The sequence below is a fragment of the Coenobita brevimanus genome, chromosome 95, assembly GCF_032717465.1.
Source record: "Coenobita brevimanus isolate Jiangsu-jjx chromosome 95, ASM3271746v2, whole genome shotgun sequence".
NCBI lineage: Eukaryota > Metazoa > Arthropoda > Malacostraca > Decapoda > Coenobitidae > Coenobita > Coenobita brevimanus.
Window position 1 is genome coordinate 20,894,644 of NC_137048.1, and position 12,812 is coordinate 20,907,455.

Consider the following 12,812-nt stretch of genomic DNA (forward strand, 5'->3'; position numbering starts at 1 on the left):
GGTTCTTCAGACTGCAAAGCCAATACCATGGGTTCTTTTTACACTGTCAGGGCATCTCCTCCCGAAATAGGTATACCCTTCTCCTGCTTCTATTTGGTTGTTTTCGCCTGAGAGACAAGGCTTAGATAAGGTAGCAATTTCAGTTTCATATGTTTTTAGTTCAAGTGCAGCCCTAGAGTGTGGTCGTGTGTCTTGGTCAGTCTCAAGCAAGGTTCACATATTCCAGGTAGCAAGATTTAGAAGGATTCTTTCCGTTTTTTTACCCCAGTGTGGGATGCCTTGACAGAATCACCTACTGTAGTTGCCCAGGTGGTCTGAAGCAGCAAATGTTTGGGTTAACTTTTCTTAACTACTCCCCATCAGGGGAAAGAAGTTGGGTGTCCGTTTCCGGCCGCTTAGTTGCAATGCATGCTGCCGAAGGCATGATGTGCTGCAATGTTATCTTGCCAGCAACCACTGATCCAGTGCAGCCTATGTGAAGGACTCAAGCTTGCCATCAGTCACTGTCACCTATCCTGTCGCCAATGGTCTCTTGATTTTGGTGAATGGATGAAATGAGAAGTGATTATAACACTGGACTTGTGCAGTAACTGGATCTAATGTGATGATGAGATTGCTCAGTCCTTACCATCACATGGCTTGGCCCTTCTCAGTCTGTGATGATGCATGAAGATTCACAACTGCCATCTACTTATCTGGGTTGCCAGAAGCTCTGTCTGTCCAGCCCCACCTTCCGTAGAACTCCACACAGGGTTTTTTTCGTTAGGGGTTACTCCCGTATCCATAACAGTCCAGTGGTAATCAACAAGGCTGTGGGCCTGGGAACGCTTAGTTTGACCTTTCCCTCATTGATTCACTTAGCAGCCCATCCAACATGGGTAACCTTGTCCTCCTGCTGGGGCCAGGGGGATCTTCCCTTGCTGATATGGCCCACCAGATTTACGCACACAAGCCTCCCACCACGACAGAGCGGTTCCCGTGGGGACACGCGCGCGCGCACGCACGCACACACACACACACACACACACACACACACACACACACACACACACACACACACACACACACACACACACACACACACACACACACACACACACACACACACACACACACAGATTGATAGATAGTTTATTGATCACAGTTTACAGTTATAAAAAAAAACACGGTTTGGAGATTTTGTAACAACTCTCGAGGTCTCAACATCGAATGATAGGAATAACCTTCTTACACATCTGTAGCCCACCAAATATACTTTCTGAAAACATCAAATACCTTTTTTAACGGCAGTAGATGGAACTGGAGTACACAATCAAAATCCTGAAGAGAGTTATGAAATAATATAGTAAAACATATTCCAAGGCAAAAATATCGACCCAAGAGAAAAAATACAGGCTTGGTAGCAATTCACGATTGCTGAACAGCAGATACACTGACAATACGATTTAACCCTAGATATTATTTACAGCACACATTATGTTTGCTCTTAATAAAGTAAAAACTAATACAAATAAACAACGATGTATACACTCCTCAAGAGAACTACACCAGATAAGTGTATATTTACAAGTAAAGCTTAAGAACATTATGAATAATAAGACAAGACTTGTCATTCGAAAATCTACCAGAAAATAGTCCCTCTATTGAGGTATAACTGCTCGTGTCTCGTATATTTTGTGTATGTATACAGTGTTTGACGACATGTCGTTCAGTCTGTATATCGCCGTAGATACAGAGACGTTCCTTGACTGGGAGACGACCCCTCTCCCCCTTGTTCCATCGCCCAGACTCAATACACAAATTATGGCCTAAAACTCTGAGTTCAATAAACGAGATCCTGTGTATGTCATTGAGGACTTGTTTCCTAGTATGTACATCATGGACAATACAATTGGGGCGCATCTCGCTATGTATACACACACACACACACACACACACACACACACACACACACACACACACACACACACACACACACTCACACACACGTCTCGAGTAAAACATCATATCCCCTTTCGCTCGGCAACAATAAATATGTATCATAACGTAATGTAGTGCCATTGTATACTTGTATTATTCCGTCCAGAAATGCCAGAACACAATGACCTTTTTCTGTTTGTTTTTATTTACCACTTTTTTTTCTTATTTCTCTAAGCGTTGTCCCATGTCTATACTGTGCCGCTGATCTGTATGAGCTCCCCCCAGTGTCTCCTCTCATCCACCGTTCTTTGCCCAGAGTTGCTAGTATAACCTGTCTGATACACTCATTCCATTTTTTCCCTGGTTTTTCCTTCTTTTTGCTCCCTCTTATATTCATACACATGATTCTTTTGGCCGGTATAACCTTCCTCCCAACAAATCACACGACCATACAACCTCAGTCTAGCTTCGGGCACTTTCTTTGATGCCCCTCACACCTTTACTCTCCTTCTGATATACTCATTACCTGCGCCAAGGAGGTTATGTTTTACCCCGGGTTGGTTTGTCTGTCTGTCTATTTGCAGGGTTACTCAAATAATTATGAACGGATTATGGTGAAGTATTGTGGAAGGGTGGGCCATGGGCCAAAAAATAAATGATGAAATTTGGGGCCGGATCTGCATCAAGAGTATCCCGCACAATATCTCCAAAAGTTCTCAATGAATTACAATGGAATTTTGTGGAAAGGTCGCCATGGACCAAAAAAGAATTAATTAAATTTTGGGGGGATCCGGATCCCGATCCGGATCCTGTATCCACGGAATCGGAGGATCCAGCACCGGGTCCTTTTTAAAGGCATTGGCGGAGGTATGCGCTCTCTGAGCGCTTTCTGTTTTTTTTTTTTTTTTAATATTATCTCTGTTCACACTACACATCCACCGTAACATCCTTATGTCTTTAATATTACTCTTACTCATCGATCGTATTCATCGGTATTATGAACATGCTATTTATTACTTCCACCAAGATTATGTTTTACCCCAACTTGGTTTGTTTGTCTGTCTGTTAGCAGGATTACTCAAAAAGTTATGAACAATTTTGATGAAATTTTGTGGAAGGGTGGGACATGGGCCAAGGAAGATTTGATTAAATTCGGTGGCGGATCCTGATCCGGAGTATCCCGCGCAACATCTCCAAAAGTTCTCAGTGAATTTCAATGAAATTTTGTGGAAAGGCGGGTCATAGACCAGAAAAGAATTTATTAAATTTTGGGGCGGATCAGGATCAGGATCAGGATCTTATATCCACGGAACCGGATGCGAATCCTTTTCAATGGCAATGGCATTGGTGGAGGAAAGCGCTCTCTGAGCGCTTTCTAGTTGTTGCTGGCCTCACCATGCTCTTCTTGAACGTTCCCGCTAACTTTTTTATTTTGTACTGTTATTTCTATCACAGTATTCCCGACACATCCCCCCAACTTTTCCAAAATGGCCAAATACGGTTGTTAAGTTTCTTACCTATATCGTACCCTCTATCCTGGTTTTTAAATTGGTGCTTTTGTTTTATTACACATCCATCTAATCTAACTTCTTTCCTGCTGTGGCCCTTACTAGTTCATGTACTTGTATATTCGGTCATGATCCTATTGATTTTCAATCGTCTCTCTTACATCGTCGCTCTCCAGTTTTGTTTGTGCATCCTGTCTTTGAGTCTCCGAGCAAGACACAGTCATCAGCATGTAAGTAATACACCACGGTGCTTCCTTTCTCACTTGTTGCATCACATCTATCACAGTATTAAACAGGAAAGGACTCCAGATTCATTTCTTGATGTAACCTTAGTGTGCGTCCACACGTGTGCTCGAACAAGTTGCTGGCAACATGTAAACAACACAGTAACAAACACGTCGCAAACGTGTTGGGAACAGCAGCGTCAAGATCATGTTGGCAACATCATGATGAAGTCTCAGCTGCCTGGTATGGACACACTTATCCCATTGTCTCCGCTGTCAGTTTTCGAAGCTGCACTGAAGCATGTTTGCATACATCTGTCCAAATACTTGTGCATACATTTACCAGAACATGCTGCCTGACGTGTTGCCAACATATGTTTGAGGGCACGTGTGGACGCGCCCTTACAATACTTTCTCCTAGAATCTTTTCCACTCCGACTCTGCTTCTGACCTTTGTATACACATTTCTGTACGTTTCCTCTATCACTCTTATGTAGTTTTCGAATACCATTCTTTCCTATAATCTACTTCATTCCTCCTCAGAACTCGGCCGTTAGCCACTGCTAACCACTACGCCCTGTTAACTCTTAAGGTAAGAGAATGTTCATTCCAAATTCAGCCAGAAATTTTATTTAAGTGAGTCACAGGAGCCTGGGTGTTAAAAATTGTACTCACCCTTTAATAGTCCATATAACTCCAAGTCTATTCCAGCTTACGGTAGAAGGTTATATTTAACTGCGAGAGGCTCAAAGGATCGTTAAGAGCTATATATCTTCATCTCCTTTAGCATTTTACCGCATTTAAATCGCACACTTGATCTCTGTTTTCTGATCGACATAAACAGTATATATGAATCCTATCATTCTCCTGACGCTAAGAGTAAATTTCATTTACTATATGCATGCACTGTATCTCGTATCGTTTTCATGTCTGAGTATAAATAACGTTACAAATAACAAAATAAGTTTTACATTTTTTTTTCCCAACCACAGGACACTTGGTCGAATATTTCACTTAGCTGTTTGGTCCCTGGAGTCAAGAAGACTATTAATAATACAAAAGAAGCATTTTTCATTAAGGTATCCAGACTACATCTATCGTAACGAAATCGTGTAACACACTAATACGCAAAAAAAAAAAAAATCATCAGCTATAATGCATGAGCATTAGCCTGTTCTTTAAGCTTTTACACATTCGATTGTCCAGCAAAGAATGACAATTATGATATTCAGTTTCCTCTTAACAGGATCATTCTCTGTCTTGATAAACTTGCAATTTAAGACAATGTGAATTCGTCTTGGTAATACAACCATCGCCACATAACTAACTCTTACCCTCATCAAGATAATGACTGCCAAATACAGTGGACCTACAATCAATCACATATCCTACTTCACTACTGCTCAGTGGGTTGTGCAGAGATTATTTCACGTGACGGAACGGTGCTTTAGAGAAGTGACAACCATATACATACAGTAAGTTAAAAAGTCTCCTCCCAACTCTCCCTTTCTTTATCAATGGCCTGTGGATTATGCCAGCTATGAATTCAATAAGCGATGAACCTAAAATAATCAGGTAACAGTTCCAGGACAGAGAACGTAGGAAACAAAGTGGAAGGATAAAGGAAGGAGTACAAGAGAAGGATGGTTGGGAATTGTGATTAATTGTAAGAGAAAGGATTATAGAATGTTCTATTGTCTGTTCAGGAAAAAAAAAAAATGATCCAACTAGTACCACTGCGCATTCACATATAAATTCTAAAGCATTTTGTTGGTAGACTTTTGTACTCGCCTTCTCTTCACAGTTCTTTTATTATAGGATATTTCATCATCATAATGTATAGAGCAGCCAGCAGCCTGATGCACGAGGAGCACATTTTATCTCTAATGTTGCATCCGACACATTTATTGGCCATTTTCTGCTCATTAGTAAAATAGCCTACCATTAGCCTAACAGCACACTTGCCATATCTTATGCTTAATGTGAATATTTGTGTTTGTACTTAAAATATATTCTTCCCCATGGCCCTCCTGCATTTTAAAGGTTTTAACTTGTGACTGTTGGTAAAAAAGTGGCCAATAGTCTGAAAGAAAGTGCGTTAAATCTTGACTAAAATTGACTGTACTGATCTGCCACAAGACCGTCCTTGTTAAAATGACATCCCACCTAACACCATTTAATCAGTCCAGAATGAGAGTCTTAGCATGTATTTAGTGTAGATGGTAGTTATTAGCGCCAAAGTGATGACATGTGAAGGTGCGAGACTAGAAGAACTGCTGGATCTGAGGGAACGGGCTGTTTGATCTATACACAAAGTAAAAAAAAAAAAGAAAAGAAAAGTAAAAGAAAATAGAAAATGAAAACTGACTGCAGAGAAATAAAATAATTGTCAATACTGGACGGGAGACAACCAGTCAGCGAACCTTCGTTTACCCAGATTCACTTTGCTTTGTCTCCTCAGTATCTCTTTTAGATCATATCCTCCATCTGAAATACTGTATGTAGCTTATGTGTGTCAATTTTTTTTCTCCCTCCTGTTTTATATTGCCATAATTATTCACGCATTTCTCTGTCATCTATTCTTGAATTCTTTTCCTACCTGTTCGGCACTTTTTCTCGCTCAAAGGCCTTTCATCTATAAATCTGTCGTGAAATGCTGACAATAATTTAAAATTATGTACCGGTATGTCAGTAAAATGTCGTATAATCAACTCTGTTATTTTTCTGCAAAGTTATCGAAATCGATAAGCGAGGTTTAAAGAAATCATAAGGCGAGGAAGTCTTTCACAATGAAAGAAAAACATTCGGGACCTGAATGCTAATCGCCCGCCAGAATATGTTGTTGGCCAAGTCCAAGATTTTGGCCATACCTTTGCACCGTAAAGGATTTTTGTTGATAGCTCAAGCCGTTCATGAGATATAATGGCGTTAAAGGCGGGCAATAAAAATTAGTTGACCTTTTGCAGCTATTTTGGTGACATTGACCTTGACCACGACTGCCCATTTTCGAACTCGTCCAAGACTTTGGCCATATTTTGATACCCTGAAGGTTTCATGTTGATGGTTCAAGCCATTAATGAGATATAATGGGGAAACACACACACACACACACACACACACACACACACACACACACACACACACACACACACACACACACACACACACACACACACACACACACACAGAGGCAGGCAAAAACATTATCTTTCCTCCTTCTAAAGGCCATCGATGACAAAAGGAGACTTACAGATTTCATTACAGATTAGCTATAATGATTGTACTCTATTTATCGCCCGCCATTACCAAGATGGAGCGATAATTGTTTTCATCCGCCTCTGTGTGTGTGTGTGTGTGTGTGTGTGTGTGTGTGTGTGTGTGTGTGTGTGTGTGTGTGTGTGTGTGTGTGTTCCCATTATATCTCATGAACGGCTTGAGCAATCAACATGAAACCTTGAGGTTATCAAGATGTGGCCAAAATTTTGGACGAGTTCGAAATGGGCAATCGGAGTCAAAGTCAAGGTCACCAAAATGGCTGACAAAGGCCAACTAGTTTTTATCGCCCGCCTTTAGCACCATTATATCTCATGAACGGCTTGCACCATCAACATGAAACCTTCAGGTATCAAGATATGGCCAAATTTTTTGGCCCTCCCGGGAGTGGAGCCCGCCGGCCCCCACACAGAGGGGAGCCGCCATCCGTCCCCCTCCCCCCGTGGGGGATCCGCCCCCTGTCCCCCCGAAAAAGCGCCGACCCCCCCCCCCCCCGAGCTTGCAACTTGACCAATAGCATATTCTGGCGGACGATTAGTATTCGGTTCCCGAATTATTTTCTTTCATTTTATACTGTGTATGGTGAAATTAAGAACACAGAACAGTTCGAGTTATGTGCAACGGGAGCAACGTTAAACTAAAAGAAAGTGTTGTAAACAATGTTGATTTTTTTTCTTGCACTAAAAACAATAAATCAAGAATACTGTAGAAATTTGGCATTGTTTTCCATCAACCTAGATGCTATCTAATATACTGTAGCAGTAGCCGTGTGTGTGTGTGTGTGTGTGTGTGTGTGTGTGTGTGTGTGTGTGTGTGTGTGTGTGTGTGTGTGTGTGTGTGTGTGTGTGTGTGTGTGTGTGTGTGTGTGTGTGTGTTCTGGGCAGCCGAAACTACACATTCAAATCGCACCAAAATTGGCACAACAATCGCAAAAAAAAAAATCGCTGATGTAAAAAAAAACTTGGTCCCATCACGATTGAAAAACTTTTACTATATTTAATGAGCGATCACATTTTGACCAAAAAACGCTGCTCCCGGAGCCCGGCATAGGATCTTCGTAGAATTTTTTGCCCAGAGGTAGAACTAAAATAAACTGTAGCAGTAGCCGTGTGTCTCTGTGTGTACTTTGGACTTGCATTCGGACAACTTGGGTTCCATTCCCAAAACTACAAATAACACGATCAATAGGTTAGCTGCAAAAAATCCAAGTGACAACGTTACACTAGAACAGCACATAAACGAGAGAGCCCTCCGCAGGATGAAGTGCGAGGGACCCGAAGGGCCCACGAGCACTTGTAGTCACTATACTGTTGTTACCACTTGATGATTTTGTTGACCTTTGCGGGGAAGTTTCTTAGTGGAGGACTTAATAGTTTTTCTAATCCTTTTATTTGACATGTTTACCAAAAAGTACCATAAAACAGTGGTAGCACAAAAAAATATATATATAATTTCAGTAATTAAGAAAGTGGTGAAGGAAAAATATGGGGAAAAAAATAAAGTAGTGAAGCGTGAGAATATCGTGATATAAAGTTCTTATTCTAGGTGGCATAAGAGGCTTCGAAGCAACTCTTTAGTAGCAATTTATTTAGTTTGCTACACCTTGAAGTCCACCACCACCATCACCACGCCCGAGAACAGAATATTGTACTGTTTAGTGAATGTAGTTTTGTATATCTCCGCCGATATTAAAGCTTAAACGGTTTTTATCTGATATTAAGCAAATTTAGTATAATAGTTTAAAGTAAGCCAAGGAGTGAACCATCTTTTAAAATTAGAGGGGCACTAAGTAGAGTGCATCTCTCTGACAAGGGCAAGGTAATTTCCAAACTACTCTTCATAATGGACTGGGTTTTCTCATCACTGATTAGGGTTTTGCAAAAAGTATTTTCCGGATCCAGAATCTGTAATACGATCTGGATATGTCCCAAAATTTAATCGATTGTTCCTTGAGATATGGGCTATCTACTCACCAAATTTGGTCCAGATTTCTCTTTTAGTTTTTGAGTAATCCTACAACAAACAAACAAATAGGGGTCAAAACATGCTCTCCTTGTCGGAGAGAATAATAGGTCCAAGGTCATGATCGCAGGGCTAAGACAAAGTTTACCTAAGCAAGGTTAACTCGGAGTTCCTTTTTCTGACCTAGACGAAACTTAGTGGAAGGATTAGGGGTAAAACAAGAATGATGGGAGTCATTTTGAGATAAATCAATCGACAGTCAAGGTCAACGGGCAAGGTCAAAGTTCGACCCACGTATTTATGTGCGAACAAAATAGCTGAAGCAGTTATGATCTGAATGAGACCAAATTTGGTGGAAGGGTTGAGGGTCACCTGACCTTTTGATTTTTAGAACAGTTGGTCAACGGTCCAGGTTGCGTAGCAAGGTCAACTTGAAGATTTTTTATCAGACTTACACCAGACCTGGTGAACGAGTTTAAGGAATGCGATTATAAGAAAGTTAGATTTTGAAAAATATTAGTTAAATGTTTAGGGCACAGGAAAAGGTCGAAGGCCAAGGTAAAAAACCAAGGTCAACTTAACCTGTGTGGTTCCAGTTCCGATAAAACTTTGTGTGAGTTCAGGTAATGCACTGATGACAGAAGTGCTTTTGAGAACAATCCGTAAAAGGTCAAAGTCACGGGGCTAATTCAAATTTGCGTCCCGATAAGTCAGTTTTGATTCGATCTGGAGCACATTTGGCGGAAGGAATTAGGATCAGCCAAGGATGAAATTAGATTTTAAGAACAATAGGCAAAGGATCAAAGTCAGAGGACAAGGTCAACTATGTTTTGACACGATTTAGAGAAAGTTGGTGGACTGGTTTAGAGTCAGGCAGAGCGAAGCTTTTTTTTTATTCTGAGAGCAAGCGATCGAAGGTCAAGGCACAGGACAAAGTAAGACCAGTTGTTAAGCGAGGGTACTGCAGAGTACTCCTTCTAAATATTAGTATTATTTTGTTGCTAAATGCGCATCTGTACATGCGCAGATCTTCATGATTAATGGAGCTATGCCTCCTGCGCTGGCAAACAGCCGATGTCATACGCATTGGCTCATGGCTTTGAGCTTTTTATGAAGCATGGACGTATGGGTATTTCTGTGTGTATTTTTAACACACATGTTGATAATCAACGCTGTATGTTTACGCAAAACCCGGGAAAGCTCATAATTATCTTTGTAGTCTGCTAAATGAATTTCAAGAAGTCAGGTTTTATACTGTATGGTCAGCTAGATATGCTGAGTAGCAAGAAGCAAATGGTATGAGAGCAACGAGTGTTCATATTCTTACTGCTGTTCAGTCCAACCATCAATCATACTACAACAACCCATATACACCGGCTATACTCTCGTGAACCCTCCCCAGCTCCCACCGCAGCTCATCCCACCCATTTCTTCATCTCCTGTGCCGATATCTCAACAATACGGGCACTGTCATCTTGAAGGTATATTATGAATTAAACCTTCACTATCTTAACACCCTGAATCATTCAAAATCCATTTTCTATAGGTATTCTTTCCTCCTCCAGCTCCACCACCCGCCAAGTTCTAACCGTTTGTACACATTCCTTTGCTTGCCACGCTCATTTCTTTACCCTCTCTTTTGACGGATGCATGGCGCGATGCAGGTCGCATGGTACACGAATGCGTTTGCTTATTGGCGGGAACAGGGTAGAAACGTTCTGAGTGAGTAAAGACTTAAGATGAGCTTGGATAGTGGTGGATTACGTAGCATTGCAGTGGTTACTACACCGTATGAAATGAGTGCTATAAGCCAGAATAAGATTAACACTCGGGCTCCTTTGACTCGTTCATCTGAATATAGCAATTTAGCGTTATCTGGAATAGACCGCTAAAGCTGTCCCAATTATCAGAATGTTAATGTTACCAGTATAAACATTCACAAATTCCTACACTTTCATAAAAGTAAATTCTGGCATTAATTGGAATAAATTACCTAAGTTGTCTTGACTCTGTGAGGATTAGGATCTCTGATAAGGAATATTCTGTTATGAATTTAGCACAAATAGATTTCCTCCCCGCTGATGGGAATTTAGGTGTCTGACATTCATATGTGCAGTACAAGAATTTGTTTTGCCTTTTTGTTTGTTTTTTCTCCATGTACTGTACAAAGCACTTCCACAGTCTAAGAAACAACTGTATATACACCAATTTCGTTTGTTTTTATCTAATATTGTTACGTGTTTCACACCTCTCGTTCTCTCGCATGTACAAAGGTTGCGAAAATAATTTCCTGTTTGACTCACCTTTCTGTTGTAGTTGACGATGTAAACCTTAGAATATAATCTTCTTAAAACGAAGGCAGTCAGATTTATCTACTTAGTTCATGATGTAGTGAAGCAAACAACACATTTTAAGCAATGTTCCATGCTAGAAATGCCGGTTTGTGTTGTTGGATGACACTGAGAAAGAATTGCAAGATACGTTCAAGTGCTGATATTAAATCCCTGTCATCAATAAGGCCTTTCTGAAACTGATATCATCATCATCATCATCATCATCATTTCCTCCTATCTCTCTCTATTGAGTGCAGTTAACGAGCTCAAATTCAAGCCGACCTTTTCGTTATTTGACTTTTATATCTTAAAATGGCACTTCTGTCGATTTCATCCTTCCACATAGATTCAAGACACTATTCTTCTTGCTCTCACCACATTTCGGAGATAATATTCTCTTATAGATTTTACATAAGACGTAACTTCATTGGCATTTCCATTGCCGAATATTAGTTTTTTACCTTAGTCTCTTCCCATTTATTAAAATATCACATTATATCCTTCAGCTTGATACCTAGCATCGGTTTCAAATGATATGATTACTGATGCTAAGAGCCACCATAAGTAGATTTTCATATTCCTTCGGCCTGATGAATTATGAAAATAACAGTGCTGCTAATGTAATTCTTAATTTATAAATTTTTCAACGGGGATACCTGATTCCTATTTTTTTTAAAGAATATACCTTATGAATCTCATTAAAACAAAAATAAATATATTTCATATCATATAACCCCCTAACACGTAAACTAACATCAGCCTGCCCTCATCCTTCAATTTTTCATTAATATTCAATTACTGGGTAAAAGGAGATTCTATCTCTTCTTAAAGAGCCGCAGTCACCTTCATTCTAAAGAAACTGTTTGGCAGGAAAATCTTCAGTATAATATTATTCAAAAGGCTCAGTCTAAGGAGGCCTGTATTTATCAGTGTTCGATACAATGTGGCTATCACCCACCAGGACCCATCTTATCTGCGAAGCATGCTGGGAACGCATTGCTTCGAAAATCTCATGCAGTTTTTTGTACAATGTCACTTACATACTCATTTACTCCTGTGTAAAGTTAACAGTTCATTATTTACGTTAATATTTGCTTCTCATTCAAGTTATTTTACTGAAGACAAACCGTAAAAAAAAAAAAAAAAAAAAAAAAAAAAGGGGGACTTGTAGCTGTAGGCTGTGATGCAGGCAATTTGGAACTATTGGATTATATGATGAAGGAATACCCCTTCCCTACTTTCCCTCACACAAGCTTCTACTGCTACTGTATTCCCTAACTGTAGATTTTCTTTAATAAAAATGACCAGTAAAGTCTATTAGTTGTCAGCCATCATACGTGAAATAAGATATATTAGATTTATGGACGAATAATAATACTGAACAATAAGCATTACCCCCCTCCTTTTTTTTTTTTTTTTATGTAGGCAAACTAAGACAGTAAAATACTCTGGGGAAATAACGCTCCCAATAATAATTAGCTAAGTCTTATTTGCGACTCCAAAGGCGACGCTATAGTGATTTTGTTTCAATGTATGCATGTATTTGTTTACCTGTATATGTATGCGAACAGAATATCTTATGAATACTTGAC